Genomic DNA, 18,487 nt, shown 5'->3' with positions numbered 1-18,487 from the left:
TGAAAACAACAAAAAACATGTATTTTCCCATTTGCTCCAGTAGCAAAAAAAAAAAGTTAAATTTGTCATGACTGCCTCTTACACTGTTGTGTAAGAAAGAAGTATTATACACATTTTTTAACAATAAAATTTTCTACTTTTTCAATGTTAATAACTGTGGAATCATGTTGGAAAAGAGTACATTCCTTACTACAGTAGGAAGTGGATCAAAACCTTTCATCAAAGTTGCCCTAAAACCACAACAATACCCGTTATTGTCTTAGGATAACTTTGATTAACTTTTTTGATCCACTTCAAATGTTGACTACTGTAGTGGTTACGTTTATTTTTGTTTTGTAAGCATTCGATATTAAAAAATTGCGTAATCAGAGATTCAACATTCAAGTTCTGTTTTATGATACAAACTAACACCCCATTTTTGTGCATTGTAAGTACAGACAAATTTTGAACACTTTGATCATAAGCACAATGCTTTGGTTTACTATAAAATGAAAGTCCTGGAAGGAAATCAGGAAGTTTATCTTGTAGCCATGTTTCAGTCACACAGATGATATCAGTTTTTATATATCTATGATCAGATTTAATAACTTCAATATGAGGAATTAGTGCTTCTACAGCTAGGGGTGCCCAAACTCAGTCCTGGAGGGCTGGTGTCCTGCAGAGTTTAGCTCCAACCTGCTGGGAAGTTTCTAGCAGAGATTTTCTTATTATTGGGAAATGAGAGGGTCTGTATTACTTACTATTGGAGAAGGCATAACAGCTAACTTGGATCTTGTGTCCCTTAATAACCAATCACATTACACCCTTGACGTCACTGAATTTCAGTCAGAGTTGTGCGACACTTATTGGCCGTTTACGGATACCACAGGACTGAATTGAAAGTGCTGTAAGATGAATCCCACCTGTCGTGAAAAGTCAGTGGCTTCTCTTATAAAACCGCATTTTTTTGTGGTAAACTCTAAAAATAGTTCAATCCAAGGTATTGTTTAGTGTAAAACATGCTGAAGATTGGCAGATAGGCTGTCGATTCGATAAGCCGTTTCCCCTAAAAAGCTGTTTATTCTGCGCAGTGAAGCCTCTTTTCCATTGACATCCACTTTCGCTGTTATGCTTTTTCGGCTAATGGTTGCAGGCTTGCCATCCAGTCGTTTTGTTTCTACTATGCCTAGTAAGAGCTTGATTAGCTGGTTCTGGTGTGTCTAATTGGGGTTGGAGCTAAACTCTGCAGGACACCAGCCCTCTAGAACCGAGTTTGGGCACCCCTAAACTAGACTTTGGCTGTGTTCCACTCCACTTTTAGAAACAAACTTACAAACTTCCCCAAGCATTTCCCCTATGGGGAATCCCCGCTGCCATTTTGAAGATGAGGGAAGTTTATATGGACAGACCCTCTACCCCTTGATTTTGACCAAGGGACCGAGTCTGCTTCATATCCACACTTTAGGCTGCTCCATAGACCAGTGGTTCTCAACTCCAGTCCTCGGGGCCCACTGCTCTGCACATTTTGAATGTTTCTGAATCTGACACAGTTCAGTTCATGGATCTTTCTCCTAATTAGCTGATGATCTGAATCAGGTGTGTTAAATGAGGGAGACTCAAAATATACAAAATATGCAGAGCAGTGGGTCCCAAGGACTGGAGTTGAGAACCACTGCCATACAACACAATGCAACATGATAATGACGTCATTTCAAAACTGGTTTAATTTATTGCCACTTTAAACAACACTATAATATATAAATTATGTTTACATTTATAACAGCCCAAGCATGCCTATATACACATAGTATGCTGCACCAAACTAATTTGTAAGGGTAAAAATGTAAACAATATACAAGAATTTCGCCAGTGGTGGGCACTGATGCAATGTAATCAATGACTTCCATCCAAGTAAACGAGACCGAGTGAAGTTAGCGAGTGAGGGGAATAAAAATGCACTGGAAAGCCTGGAAAGCTATTTTAAGGGGTTCAGTAAATGAAGGCATCTCTTGAATTGAACTCTCAGTCTTATTATTTGCATGAACATGAAATGCATGACAAAAGTCTCAACAATGAGTCCTTGTAGAGATGTTACACAGCTAAGAGCCATATATGCCTCTTTTTACAATATGTAAAATAAGTCTCAGGTGTCCCCAGAATGTGTCTGTGAAGTTTTAGCTCAAAATAGCCCACAGATCATTTATTATATCATTTTGAAAATGCCTATATTAAGTGGAAGCAGACCCACTATTTTAGTGTGTCTTTTTAAGTGCAAATAAGCCCCCTTTTCCAGAATAGTTCTTCATCTTTACAGCTCATGCCTCAGTTACTAGTTTAAACTTCTGATATGATTTTCTGAGCGTACACATCTGAAGCATACAGTATTAAACTAGGGTCTCTTTCATGTCTTATTGCGCTTAAACTGTCAAAGTTTATGTTAAAAACACACAGGAGTTACAAAAACAGTCGGTTATATCTGTGAAGGTAAACAGTTGGGGAAAGAAATTGCATGTATTTATTAGATCTGTGTGGCAGCAGCATAATAACAGTGAATAAATCAATAAATCCACTGCTCTCTTGTCTGCTCTGAAGCTGGGACTCTAAATCATGTTCTGTGCTTGTCTGTGCAGCCAATGAGAGAACAGCTGACATGCTTTGCTCAAACTTTTGCCTTGGCGTTAGAACTAGTACACCGTTGTCGCTTGCGGAAACACAATAGTGGCGCTGTGGGTGAAAACATGCAGATTAAGGCATGGTAATATTATAATAAGATCCCCTTACCATGTCACGATGGTCATCAAAGGTTATCTAAATACTGTAATTATTTTTGTAACATATTTTAGTGACAACGCCAAATGTTCCATCACTTACGTCAACATTTTTAAGAGCACCAATTCCAAGATGAAGACATCTATATTGGCTTGTATGAAAAACTTTTATGCATTGTCCTTTCTTATAAAACAGTCAGTCTTAGCAATTCTGTTTCAATAATGGCAGAGCATGTTAGAATGCAATATGTAAAAATTGTGTTCACCGGCATCTTCATTCATTGCATAAATGTGTAGATCAGGACCGTGTTCACCTTCTCCAGTTTCACAATGCTTGAGCAAATATGTCTTCTGCAAGCATGTCATTTTTATGTTTCCTTAAGCGATTTAACATTTGACCAAACTCAGTATCTGTCTGTCTGACAATATCTGTGACTTCAGTGAAAGCAAAATTATTAGTCTATAGATTGACACCATTTGGCTCACAGTATAAAGCTCTTCTTTTCACTGGTGGTAACTGATAAAAATCTCCAACTGCAATAACTGAGACTTTTTTGTCTAAAATAGTGCTTCTCAACTCCAGTCCTCAGGGCCACTGCTCTGCACATTCTGTATGTCTCCCTCATTTAACGCACTTGATTCAGATCATCAGCTTGTTGAGAGAAAGATCCATGAACTGAACTGAGTGTGTCAGATTCAGAAACGTGCAAAATGTGCAGAGAAGTGGGCCCCGAGGACTAGAGTCAAGAACCACTGGTCTAAGACGTCCATGAATGTATGCAAGAAGTTTATGGTCAACCAGTAAAATCTCATCAGTTATTAACAACTCAAGTTTTTCCAACTTTGCTCTTGAACTATTAATTTTGTCCTCTTCAAGAGGTTGGTATGGTAGCGATACATGTGTTCAAATTGCCAGGCTGGAGTTTACTGTTGAAGTATTAATAATATGTGCACATACTCCAGTGGGGGCAGTTAGTAAAACATGAGTTTAATCTGGATCATGGATGGGCAATTTTGGTCCTGGAGGCCCACTGTCCTGCAGAGTTTAGCTCCAACCCTAATCAAACACACCTGAACAAGCTAATCAAGGCCTTCCAAATTACTTGAAAGCTACAGGCCAGGAGTGTTTGATCAGGGTTAGAGCTAAACTCTGCACGACAGAGGCCCTCCAGGACCGAAGTTTCCCATCCCTGATCTGGATAGTCTGATAAATGTGACAATATTCAATTCTTTATCACCTCCAGAGATAAAGTTGTGAATTGGAACAGGATTTTTTTTCTATTTAATTTTTTGTTTTTTTTTTGTAATCCAAGATGTTCATGTCCTGAAATGTTTTCCTCAAAAAAATATAATTTCTTTACGACCGAAGAAAAAAAGACATGAACATCTTGGATGACAAGGGAGTGAGTACATTATCTGTAAATTGTTGTTCTGAAAGTGGACTTCTCCTTTAAAAATCCAGAATTATACAAGTCTTCAAATGAATTAAAATTTGATGGTATGGTTTTTTTTTCTGTATTTTTATTTGGTGAAAATCTCTGATAATACACAATAGCAAATTCTGTATGTTTTCTTTTCTTGACATACCCTATTTCATCATCTAATTTTATGGCATCAGAAGACTTTTTCTCAGATTCTGGCATTGTTCTGTATTCAGAAGCAACCTATGCTAGTGAAATAAGAACTTACAGGTAGACTTCAGTCTGTTATTTGTCTGTTATACGTCAATTATGGGTGTAACGGTACACAGATGTCAGGGTTCGGTACGTACCTCGGTTCAAGGGTCACGGTTCGATACGATTTCGGTACTACAGGGGGAAAAAAAAACAATCTACTATGCTAGGTTTCTTTTTTTTTTTTTTTAACAGAAAAATTATAATTTTTTCCACCTACACTGTAAAAAACAATTTGTTGAGTCAACTTAAAATAATTTGTTTCCTGGCTTCCTTAAAATTTTAAGTTCAAGGCAAGGCAAGACAAGTTTATTTATATAGCATGCACAAAGGTAATTCAAAGTGCTTTACATAAAAGGAAGTAGAATAATCATAAAAAACAATATTATATAAAAACAATAATCACAAAAAAGGAAGTAGAACAATCATAAAAACAATGATCACAACAATAAAACAAAGAATGCAAAATGTAAAAACTGATTGATTTAATGATTTAAAAGTAATTTAAAAATTGATTTAAAATAAATTTAAGACAGTTAAAAACAGAAAATGATTATACATAGTGCAATCAGTTCGGACGAAGCACAGTGCTCATTCAGTAAATGCACAGCTAAACAGATGAGTTTTGAGTCTAGATTTAAATGTAGTTAATGTTTTAGCACATTTGATCTCTTCTGGAAGCTGGTTCCAACTGCGGGCAGCATAATAGCTAAAAGCGGATTCCCCTTGTTTTGTGTGAACCCTTGATATTTCTAACTGACTCGATCCTAATGATTTGAGTGGTCTGTTAGGTTTATATTCAGTGAGCATATCTGCAATGTATTTAGGTCCTAGGCCATTAAGTGATTTATAAATGAGTAAAAGTACTTTAAAATCAATTCTAAATATAACTGGAAGTCAGTGTAGGGACCTGAGGACTGGTGTGATATGCTCAGATTTTCAGGTTCTAGTTAGAATCCTGGCAGCAGTGTTCTGGACGAGCTGCAGCTGTCTAATGGTTTTTTTGGGAAGGCCAGTGAGGAGACCATTACAATAATCCACCCTGCTTGTGATAAAGGCATGAACAAGTTTCTCGAAGTCTTGACTGGAAACAAAACATCTAATTCTTGCAATGTTTTTGAGATGATAGTATGCTGATTTAGTTACTGCTTTGACAGGACTACTGAAACTAAGGTCTGACTCCAGAATCACACCAAGATTCCTGACTTGGTTTTTAGTTGTTTGACCCCTAGCGTCAAGGTATGCATTTACCTTAAGAACTTCCTCTTTGCTTCCGAATGCAATGACTTCAGTTTTCTCCTTGTTTAACTGAAGGAAGTTCTGGCACATCCAACTGTTAATTTCATCAATGCACTGGCAGAGGGAATCAATGGGGCTGTAGTCATTTGGCGATAAGGCTAGGTAAATCTGGGTATCATCAGCATAGCTGTGATAGGCAATTTGGTTCTTTCTCATTATTTGACTTAGTGGGAGCATATACAGGCTAAACAAGAGCGGCGCAGGAATTGAGCCTTGAGGGACTCCGCATGTCATAGATGTCCACTTAGACTTATGCTCTCCTATACTCACATAATAACCTCTCCCTTCTAAGTATGACCTGAACCAATTGAGAGCCATCCCAGAAAGCCCGACCCAGTTTTCCAGTCTCTCTAGAGGAATGTTATGATCGACAGTGTCAAACGCAGCACTAAGACCTAGTAGTACCAGCACTGATATTTTGCAAGAATCAGAATTTAGGCGAATATCATTTATTATCTTAACGAGCGCCGTCTCTATGAGACAATGGATGAAATGTTTAGACCCTTACTAATGAGTAAATCAAGAGTGTGTCCACGATTGTGTGTGGGTCCATGCACATGCTGAATCAGGTCAAAAGTGTTTAAAATGGTTATAATTTCTTTTGTAGTTTTGATTTCTGCATTTTCTATGTGAAAATTAAAATCCCCTGCAATAGCAAAACAGTCAAACTCTGAGGAAATCATTGATAACAGTTCTGTGAACTCTTCAACAAAGGCTGGAGAGTATTTTGGAGGCCTGTAAATAATGATAAATAGAATTCGTTTGTTTTTTACAGTGTACATAAAATACTGAAAATACTAAATATTATATCAAATTAATGTCATATATAGGCTATAACATCTGCAGTACATGTATACATACAAGGAATAAATACTTGAAATATATTTAATTTATTTAACTGATAGACAAGGGAAAAAAACTCTGACACGTAATGTTTCAGTTCAGTTTTGTGACAGAAATGAAACTCAAATGGCAGAAAGCAACATTCTGTTTGGTTTTGTTTAGGTTGATTTTGCTGATATGAGGAAAGTTGAAGTAATTGCGCCTGCACACACAAACACAAAACATATCAGTTCCAGGCTTCCATCATTGCTAACTTGACAGCGCAGTTGGTATTTTATCAAAATAAAACACGGTGAACCAAACATCAGTGCGCCCGCCTCACTGTGTCACCGTTAGAATGTGACTGAAGTACAAAGTCTATAATTTACATAATAAATAATAGTTTAGCATTTAGATACATTGCAAACATGGTAATATTATGGAATATTTAGATTTGTGCCGAATGAGAGAGGTAGAATACAAGAACACAAAGCTCCATTTCGCAGACAGTTGAGTGCGCAAGCATTTGAAGTATCGTTATACTCCTTCGTCAGTGAGAAACGTGTTCAGAATCAGCACATGATCACTGTCTAGTGGGCTTTTTTTTCAAGTGCGCAACTCTTGGCATTCGCTGTTCTTCTGCTGGTTATAAAAAAACAGAGTTGCATTATTGCTTAATTGCCTGTATTCATTGTAAGGCCTCATGCACTGAACCAAGATGCCCATACCGTGACAATCGGTACAAATACATGTATCGTTACACGCCTAACGTCCACAGGTGTTTATTATCAGAAGATTCAGCTTTCTTTAAGTTTTCTTTCGAGGAAGATTTAAACGAAGACTCCAGTTGTAAGAAGGTGATATACTTACTTGAGCTGATACTTCATAGTTGAATAAAGACACACATCCAAGCTTCTTTGGCATCCAAATTGTTTTCATTTCTAGCCTCTTTTTGAGCATGTTGAAGCACTTACCTCTTAGATTTTGATATGTATGAAACAATGTAAACAATGCATGAGTATACATCAACCATGTCCATATTTTCATTCCAGCAATGGAGTTTTCTTGTTTTTTTTTTTTTTTTATATGCCACCTCAAATGCCAAACAGCAAATCTACAGAACGATAAGACGGAAGGATCAAACAAAACTCTTTGAACTTTTATCAGTATTTCCTCTGCTTGTTCCTTTGTTGTCCCTAAAATTGTTCTTAGTGGTATCACTTTTTAGCAGCATTTTCAGTCATCGCTCCATTTTTGTTATCATTAGCATTTGCTCGTTCTTTAGCAGCCTGTGAGGAGAAGTCCACTTCCAAAACAACAATTCACAAATAATTTACTCACTTCCTTGTCATCCAAGATGTTCATGTCTTTCTGTCATCAGTCATGAAGAAATTGTGGTTTTTGAGGAAAACATTTCAGGATTTTTCTCCATATAATGGACTTCATTGGTGCCCCGATTTTGAACTTCCAAAATGTAGTTTAAATGCAGTTTCAGAGGGCTCTAAATTATCCGATCTCTCTTTTTTTTTTTGGAAAATAAAAATTTGTATATTCTATAAGCACAAAAGCTTGTGTAGCACAGTCTCTGGGATGCACCTTCACGATGCTACGAATAATGATTCACAAGCTCAACAACACTATCATTATCTATTTGTGGAGCATTTTCCAACCAGAACAAGCAATATGTAAGAGATGATCCACGAGTCTAAAATTCCACTATAAAAATAATATATTATTTTTACAATTGGCTGTGCAGGAGGCATCATTTCTAGCAGCAAAATCCTAGTAACAGAATTTCTTCTTCTTTAATCTTTTATTCATGCCCATAAGAAGACTTTATATGACCTTCCCATCATATATCAGCTGAGGAAAAAGAACAAAACCATGCTGGGATACTAAGTTGTCTAACCATTGCATCAAGTCTTTTTGAACACAAATGGGTTTCAGAAGTTTTGATCAAAATTAAGAATTTTTTGAAGAGAATCTGTATTTGTTAGCATTTCTGAGGTTATGTTATTTTTATGCTCTGTTTCATAGCCTTTTTGTAATGCAATATATATACTTGACATTTTCAATTTTTTCCCAACGTTTATATTATTATTATGGATTTTGCATATACTTTGTTTTTGTTTTTTTAATTTGTCCAGAAAAATGTGTTTTCTTTGGCTGACTTAATCATATTTGCTTATAATACTGTTCATTGTTTGCATATTTGTTTTGAACTTTTTCCTCAGCTTTTCAATACTTCTCTGTGCTTTATTGTTTACTGTTATTCATGCTTTTACATTCTTATGATGCTATTCATCTGTAGCATATTTCTATATTTCTATATACTCAGAGATTTTACATTCATACAGTGCTGCTCTTTTTTTTTCATATTTACAGATGGTAAGTCACTTGTGTTTAGTTCTATTGTTTTCATTAGTAGCATATTTAAGTAACATATTGTTTTATATTCTCTCGGTGCACGTAATAATTTCTGTAACACTTCACAATCATTTTCATTTTATCATGTCTCACTGTTTCATTTGCCTTATACTGCCTTTGCTTTTCAAGTTTACACCAAGCTGATGTTAAACTGATTTTAAACTTTCAGAATGCGTGCCTTTGACACTAATAACAACTTCATAATGGCACTCATTTTGATGATTCAAGTAAATTGCTCTATCATTTGACTCCACGTTTGATGTGGAATACTTGAGCCACTTGTTTGGAGTGTGTATAAATATTGGCTTAGTAAACAAATCAGCATCTGCTTGTGTTTCCAACTCACTCCTCCAAGTTCCGACACATTTTATGCATGACTTTTTTGCTATAATTTTCTGGAGAGACATTTTAGGGGCAATTTTAGAGGCATATTGCAGTATTGGGCCTTTGGAAAGGAAGCATAACCTCTGTATGCGACCTTCTGAGAGGATGTTCAACCTCTACTTCAGATGCTTTTTCCTTCTTTGGTTGCCTCTGGTCTCAGGAACCCCTTCTTCTGTGACATCTAGAAAATATTTAGATATTACGAGATATGTTAAACTATGCTCATCACTAAAAGCCTCCACTTCATTAAATTCACTACAGCATAAAAGTTTCACAAAAACATTTGTAGTTTATGTTAGAACCATAAAAACGCCTTCCAAAACTATACATTTCCAAAGCCAAATTGTAAACTACATACAGTTGTTTGTTTCTTTAAACTTTATCAGCTTTGTCTTTTCCTTAAATTAAAAAGATTAAAAATCTATGTAGTATCAAAGCATAGTTTTTAGTTTTTAAACATACACAATATCTATGGAACCATAAGTAAATTTAATAAAAAACCTTTAAAACATAACTTGATGGCACATTTAATTTACTCCAAATATGCATGGTGTACATAAATGTATTCTCTCAGTGCACCAGCCACTAAATGTCTGGAATAAATGGATCAATTTGTATGCAAATCCTACAGACCCTGACTCACTGACTGTGTCAGAGCGTAAACAAACATTATTGCATGAAAGTATTTAGCGCTTTTTGCTCATTTGTCAAATGTGCAAAGGTCAAATATGCTCTTCGAGTACATTTACATAAAAGCTTCAAAAGTACTTTTAAGTTAAATGTGAGTGAACCCTCCAATATCAGGTGATTTGAACAATAACTTTTAACTATGACACTCAAACTCAAGTAACCATCTCATATACTGTTTATGTGTTACACATCTTTAATATTCAAATCACATATATAGATCACACAGATCTACAAGATACAAACTTTATCTCACACTGCAACAGTAAGCAATACACTACTTAAGGAACTTCTTCCTCTTCACCTACAAAAAGAAGCCCTTCATCATATTCAGGTACCTTGACATGGATTATTTTGCCATGGTTGCACTACTCCAACCAGGCTTTTCTGCACTACTAGGTATACTGTCCTCCACAAACTCAGCCTTTAAAATTTCTCAGACATCCCCTGCTTAAAACTTGTGATGGCAGGATATCAGTGACATCTTTGAAGTTCTATGACTGACCTAAAAGCTCACAGAAAAGACCTTCATCCATCATAATTTTATGGTGTATACAGTTCACCACAGTTGTGATGTGTCCATGCAACACTGAATTGATTTTGACCATTTACAGAAAGCGTCGCACTGGCTGCAGTGATTCATTAATGCGTCACTGTTTACCTTGTCCATTACATTGGTATTTTGGACACAGATGATTAACTCTCAGCTCAGTGTCAATAATTTCCCCCTCTACAGTCACAATCTCAGTCTGAACTGTTTCAACTCAGCTACCACAATCCTCCAACACTTTCATCTCAGTCTGCAAAGTTGTAGAGATGCATGCCTTCCCGTTAAACTGCCTCACAGAAACATTTTGAAACTCATGTTCTCCAATTTCAAGATGCCCAATGTAAAAAGCCATGCAGAGGTCTTGTCAGCAATGGAATAGGTTTTCCTTTTGAGTTTCTGGTGGCTGCGAGTCACTGATTCTTTCTCAAATAAAAGGCTGATCTGCACAGTCACCTGTGACAAAAAAAATATAAATGTGCATCCATCAACAAAACTAATTATTTTGGAATACATTAAACCTTGTTTCCCATACTTTTTGGAGTAATATCTGCAAACTTTAAACCACTTTGTCTGAAAACACAAAACACTTACCCTCTGATATTCGCTGACATCTAGACCGGTGTTCTGGTCTCATTTCTCAGTTCTATTTCTCAGTTCTATTGGCCTTCAGGCCCTCATCAAATGCAAAACTCAACTTTCGAACAATAGAAGCTCTGGTATAATGGTTCACATTTATGTCATCTTTGCCCTAGTTTTGAACTGAAGGGCTTAAAGTTTCACAGGACTGCTGCAAGACAAAAAGTTACTGCAGTTCTGCTTGACCCAACTAATATAAAATACAATAATGCCTACTAATACAGATTAACAAGTTCTATAATGACATCTAGTGTTCGAAATGTGTCAAAGCTCTTGGGGGTCCCCCTAACCAGACACCCCCAACCCCCCTTTTCAAAAAATAAGTAAATATATAAAACCTTACATAAATCCCTGGTGAAAAAAAAAACAGCATATGCTGGTAGGCATGTTTTGATGCTGGGATGCTGGTTAGGTATGTTTTGGTGCTGGTTTGAGCTGGTCCTTTGCTGGTTTATGCTGGTCCTTTGCTGGTTGATCCTTGACCAGCAACATGACCAGCATAAACCAGCAAAAACCAGCAAAGGACCAGCATAAACCAGCATCAAAACATACCTACCAGCATATGCTGTTTTTTTCACCAGGGATATGATTCATATTTTTTTCTTGTCCTTGTTATCATTGAGAAAACCTAATTCTACGATAAAAGCTTATTTTATGATGATCAGTGAATTAGTTGTACCAAACAAACACTAAGCAAAGAAGACATTACTTGACAAACCTAGAAACGTTTTCATGACGCTTCATCAGTCGGCCATATTGGTGGCACTGAGCATGAACAATACCACTGAAACAAACAGAACTCGCAAATTTTCCTGATTATTGCTGCTAAAAATGGTCAATTATTGTCATGTTTTGTGCTATACTAATCAGTCTGACAAAAGTCCTACAGACTGCCAAAAATTATAACAAATCAAGAAGAAAAGTGCAAAAACTGTCTGAGGTACAAAAGGCGTTTGTGGTTGGCCAAACTGAACCAGGATTTCCAGTGCAAGAATCTTGACAACATTCGTGTTTGTTCTTATCATTTCCGGTCAGGTAGGTGAAATCGTTCTCTATATGATTTAGCAGCTTCCACACATATCTTCTGTGGTTTAGACAGTATAAATTACCAGAACAACGTACTCAGTAGCACATTAACCATGCAGTCAGTGGTGTTGTTTACATCTGAGTACCTGCAATATGACGGGTAACTGACTAAACCCTCTATAACACCACACTAGTACTTTCACAAATCTGCTATAACAACATGAGATTTAAACGTCTCCCAAAATTAAACCTCTTAAACTGGGCTCACACTACTACCTAACCGATTATGAAATCTGGTTGCAGCGCACACATAAGGAGAATCTTTGCAGATTATTTTCCCTGAAATCTTAAACATGCACACACTACAAGATTAGAAAAATGGGGCACATCACACACTACAAGATATTATTAAGATTATCATAACGGAGGAAGCGCCTTGTAATCTAATGCAACAGATCGTCATTTCAGCAACTAATGTTTACAAATGTTGCTAGCAGCTTTATGCACTCACCCGGTATGTTAAAAACTGAGACGATTTCACTCCAGAGTTTTCCTTACTCCATGCGGTTGTGGTATGTTTTCAACATATTATACAGACAGTGTTACTACAAAAACATAAGAAGCGGTTTCCTCCGTCTTCACTATCCAATGGACCACACAACAGCTGTTTTGCAGTCGCACGGCTGTTGTGAAAGTACTGACGTAATCATAGTCGTGATCATCCCAATTTAAAATCCTGAATATCAAACATGTTTGATATGATCGGGGCGGCCCCGATTTGTGTGAGAGCAGATCGGGAGGTGCAAGATTAGATCTGTGAATGTGTCACATTACCAGATAATCTGTGCCGAACATTGGGACCGATCGAGGTGCTCCACAAGATTTTTGTTCCGAATCTCGGGAGGGGAAAATCGGGTTAAAAATCCAGTAGTGTGAGCCCAGCTTTACCCTTTATAAGAACCACGAAACGACTGGCTCCCTGATTAAGTTTCTTAACGATTGATGTGTTTTCCAATTAAAACATTGCATTGCATGAAAGAATCGTGACTGATACAACAGATACTAGTTTTCCTATTAGGGGTTTCTAGTTAATTCAGAAATGAAAATTACTCACCCTCAAGCCATCCTAGGTGTATATTACTTTCTTCTTTCAGACAGATTCAAGTGGAGTTATATTTAAAAAAAAATATCTTGGGTCTTCCTAGCTTTACAATGGCAGTGAATGGCTGTTGAGATTTTGAAGTTCAGTAAAGTGCATCCATCTGTCATACAAAAGTACTCCAAATGGTTCTGGGTGGTCCATAAAGGCCTTCTGAAGCTAATCAATGCATTATTGTAAGAAAAATATCCATATTTAAATTTTTTTAAACCCACGTCATCCACTGAAACAGCACTCTCTAGCCAATGTGCGTACGGAAGTTGATGGAAGGTATAGTTTCCGGTTTATAAAGTTTTAAATATGGATATTTTTCTCACACAAACACATCAGTTCGGTTCAGAAGGCCTTTATTAACCCTGCAGTTCAATATAGCTTCATAAAGCTTGATAAAGGCTATGTATACGTTTTATTCACTAAAAGGCAATGCTACTGTACAATGCAATATACGCTATACACATAATATATTATAAGTTTGTTTGTTTGCTTGTTTTGTTTTGTTTGGTTTTTGGAGTGTTCACCTTTTGAGGTAAACCACTTTTACATCATTACATCCAATCCAAGCTGGAAATCCCCAAGGACAATACTATTCTCATGTAAAAATGAATCATAGCACTGGATTTGCTGGAGGGCATGCACCTAAACAAGGGCTGAGAGACAGACACAGTGAAGGATGGGGTGGTGTGAGGGCTGGGTGGATTAGAGGAGGGAGGCCCCGCAACCTGCCCGACTCTACGTCTGCCTCTTTCATCACTCATTAAAGACGTATCCAGAGCAGCTGGGGCCACGCACAAAAAGTCATGCTGGATGGAGGCGTCACAATCCGGACAGCCTGGCCTCAATCCCCCCTGCCAAGTTAGATTAGCAGGGTCTATCAATAAAGACCCCTTATCTCCACACACCCACGCAATGACAAGCTGGAGTCAGAAAGCCCTGCTTGAGCTTGAAGATACTAAGGTGATGAGTTATGAGAGAACAGCAGAGTGGAACCAAGCTAAATTTAATAAGGTTACAGATGAAATCTGCAGATTAAGAGACTACATTTGCACACAACGAAACCAGTGGTTTCACAGGTCTGCCACCTCTCCTATATTCAGCGTGAGACTCACGCAACTGAAACTGTCCTCACATTTTTGTCACATGTCTATTTTCTCACACAGTGAAAACCCTCTAAGAAAATCAAAAGCAAAAGCACCCTTGGTTGAAACCTCAATAACAGGATGTACAGGACAGCGCAAACTGTCTTTAAAATAGTACTGTCAGGATTTACTAAAGATGTGCAGGGAAAAATTAGTGCTGAAAAGGTGGATACAGTTGTTTTTGTGCCTGACCTTATTGAAAATGCATTTGTAAGAGTTTCCCTTTCAGATGCAAAACTTATAGAAGGAGAGTATGAAATGAATCACGCAGTGCAATGTGCAACATTTGCACTTGTCAAATTACTGGTATTTGCTCCATTATTTAATGGCCAAAAAAGCATGTCGAATTTGTGCTGCTCTTGGTAGATTACACTGGTCATTATGGAAATGATCTGGCTGTGTTTGTGTTCTTTAATGTGCGCATTGTCAGTAAATCACACACAGAATTTTCTCCTCCCATCGGTGCTTTTATGAAATTGCGCTCTAATGCTAATTTGCCCTATTTAGTAAATTTGTCCCAAAGTGTATACACAATGTAAATAAGAGATTAATTGATTCATTGATGATTGAAAGTGCTATTTATGCACTTTTTAGGCTACATATAATTTTTTTTAGGCTACATATTAGGGTTTTTTGTGTGTTGCTAAGAGGACCAACGGCCACATACCCTGTACTCAGCAAGGTTTCCAGAGTGACATATAAATTCCTCATCCCTCATATAATTCCAGCCTTTACTTTTGAAATTGCAAAAATTGACATAATTTGTCAATATAGATGTGAATTGAGCAATGCAGGCTAAATGCAGACTAATAGAACATTATTATATTCATATCAGAATATTTCATATCAGAATACATTTGTAAATGCATTTTCACTTATTTGTAAAAGTAAGGTAATGACATGTAAATCTTGCAATTCTCTCATTGTAAAACTACTGTCTTCTTAGTCTAGTACAAGATATGTCAAAAAATATTTGTATTTAACGTGATCACAATGTAATAAAATATTGTAAGTTAAATATAACTCCTTAATTACATGAAAAGCGAGCAAAGAACTATGGAAGCCCGTTTCCATAGTAAATATATATATTATTGTGACTTTTTATCTTACAATTCTCACTTTTTTACAGAATTGCATGAGTTCTCAAATCTGACTTTTTTCTCAGAGTTGTGAGATACAAACTCGCAATTGCGAAAAACATTTGAATTGTTTGAGTTTATATCTCGCAATTGTTTATAACTTACAACTGTAAGTTTGTATCAAGCAATTCAGTCAGAAATTATGCGCACTGAATAAAACTCCGGTGTTTCAGCAATGGCTAATCTGAATGCATCTGATTGGCCTTTGCATTCATAAGATCAACAAAATTGTGTGCAATTGGTTATAATGTGCAGCGCTGTAAAAACGTGTAAAAAGAAATATGATGCAACATGACCAGATTTTAAAATAATATCTCAATCAACACTTTTCATTTCATTTTTACTTTATTCACGACAGGCATTATGCATTTATTTTAATTGTGCAGGGGCATTTTTGTGCCAAGCCCCCGTTAATTTCCGACCCATGAACAGGAGAATGCTTTGCCTTGCCCAGCCTTACGCACAATTCGCCTATGTCCAGATATCAGACTAAACTGTACTGATTCTTTCTTTCTTTCTGATTCTTTCATTCTTTCCCCAACCAAACACCTCACTCCACCACCTGTGGGAATTCTCATTCTAAGATGAACTCAAAATTTGGCAGCTCTGTATAAGTCATGAAACACTGATTGTGTTTACGTTACCCTTGACAATAAATTTATAGCTAAGCTAGAGCTGTTGCTACAACCACCATGTTTTATATTTATGTCTGTGTGTGTGTGTGTGTGTGTGTGTGTGAGGATGAACAAATTTAACACTTTTCAGCGCTAGCCTACATCTGAGAGAAGAAAGTTTGGCATGAACCGATTCAACAGAATGCTTCGGAGTCATTCTTTCCAGAATGGGCTACAAAAACAGGTTTGCTGGAATGAATCTTTCTGAACGGCTGATCTGAATCTTACCAATTCTACATGTAAGAGAGGACTGTTTATGATAAACCTGTGTTATGTAAGTGAGAGCGAACCATTTAGAATGAATCAAATCGATACAATAAATCAGGACTTTCTAGTGCTACATATGCGTGACTAAGAACCATTTGATGAACTGATTCAATAGATATGCTATCTGTAAGACTGAACTCTTAGGATAATCTGAGTCAGTAAAATGAATCAGACTTTTCAGTGGTGCATATGTGAGAGAGAACAGTATATGTTCACATTTACATATGAACATAACATATATGCATATGAACTGATTCAATAATGTGAATCAGTCTTTGCAGCTATAAGTAGAAATGTGAAAGCAATTTCCAAGAATCATTCAGTTCAACAGGAAGAATCTGACTTGCACTGCTACATATTCAAAAAAGGACCAAAGACAAACCGACTGAAAAGCATGCATCAAACTAATCAAATGAATCAGACTTCCCAGTGTACATATGTGAGACCGGATTGATTGAGATGAACCGATTCAATAGAGTGAATCACATTTGCAAGGTTAATTAAGTGTGCAGTAAAAACATTCAGGATGAACTGATTCACTACAATGAATCAAACTTTTCACTGATAGAAAGTGAGTGTGTTTGTTTTTCATACATTAAAAATGACCATGACTGTGCTTCATAATTAATGAGCTGTACAATATGCAATGCTGTTATTTTTCTGTTTTATTAAAGTGATGCTGCTTTGAAACAATCTGTATTGTTTAAAGCATTACATAATGTGACTTGACTTAAAAAGCACCTGAACTGCTGTCACATTACTTATAAATATAAGTTAGCATTGCTTCTTTTATTTAGCATACTCACTGAAACTGCCCTTTAATAGCCTGTTATCAACTCAACAAATTACTCCTCAAGATAATTTTCATTTAATTGTAGCCCTCTAAAACCAATGACTAACTCTAAATTACATTATTAATGTGTAGTCACATCTGTGTACTATAATTTAACATTCAGCAGTGATTAGCTAGAAATAAAAGTTAGCTTCTGAAATAAAAAATAAAATGTTAGAAGTCATTTTATGACTTAAATCCTAACAACATCAGAAAGTACTGCAGTGAACAATAAATAAAATATGCACTACTGCCTTGAAAACCCCCATTACCCCCGACCACGTCTTTCAGAGACCGTCTCCACCAGAGGCAAACATACTTGAGCGTATGAAGTTCAAAGCTATTTTTTTTTATCCTCCTGTGGTACAAATGGGGAAAGGGAGAAAAGACTGAATCCATTTCATTTCACTCAGCTTGGTTAACACCAAAACTTATCTTCCCTCCTGATTTATGCATGGGCCTACCAGATCATTTGTGCAGGGACGTGTGAGAAATATTTCATCCTAAATTAGTTGCATAAAACGTATACAATTTTTTTAGGTAAAACCAGACTGTGAGAGACGTCAATACAGCCAAGCGGCTCATGTGGGCAATCAATAGACTCTTGGAAGCCCTGCTTGCAACAGCAAATCTACTCCTTGCACAGTCAGAATGAATCAATTCTGCATACAGATTATCCATTTTTAAGCCAACTCAGGATTTTCTTAAAAAAAGTCTATTAAATAAATCTATACATACTGATGCAATCGTCTGCACAGAGACAGATATTTATTTCATACAATTTATTTCCCATATTTCCAAACAACCATATAAGGAGAACGACACCATATTGTTGTTGTGGAAGTGCTTTCTTTTTGCATTCAGCTCAAGAGTTTTTGTTCAAATCTTTGAAACAAACAGAGTACGGCCCACTGCTGTCCCTATTGCATTGCATCACAACATTAGTACAAGATATTTTGTTGCTTTGGGGATGTTTGAATCATCTAAGGCAGGGCCTCAAAGTTACGTGAAACGAAACCTTATGGCACT

This window comes from Labeo rohita, chromosome 5, assembly GCF_022985175.1.
Source record: "Labeo rohita strain BAU-BD-2019 chromosome 5, IGBB_LRoh.1.0, whole genome shotgun sequence".
Classification (NCBI taxonomy): domain Eukaryota; kingdom Metazoa; phylum Chordata; class Actinopteri; order Cypriniformes; family Cyprinidae; genus Labeo; species Labeo rohita.
This window is presented reverse-complemented; position numbering follows the sequence as displayed.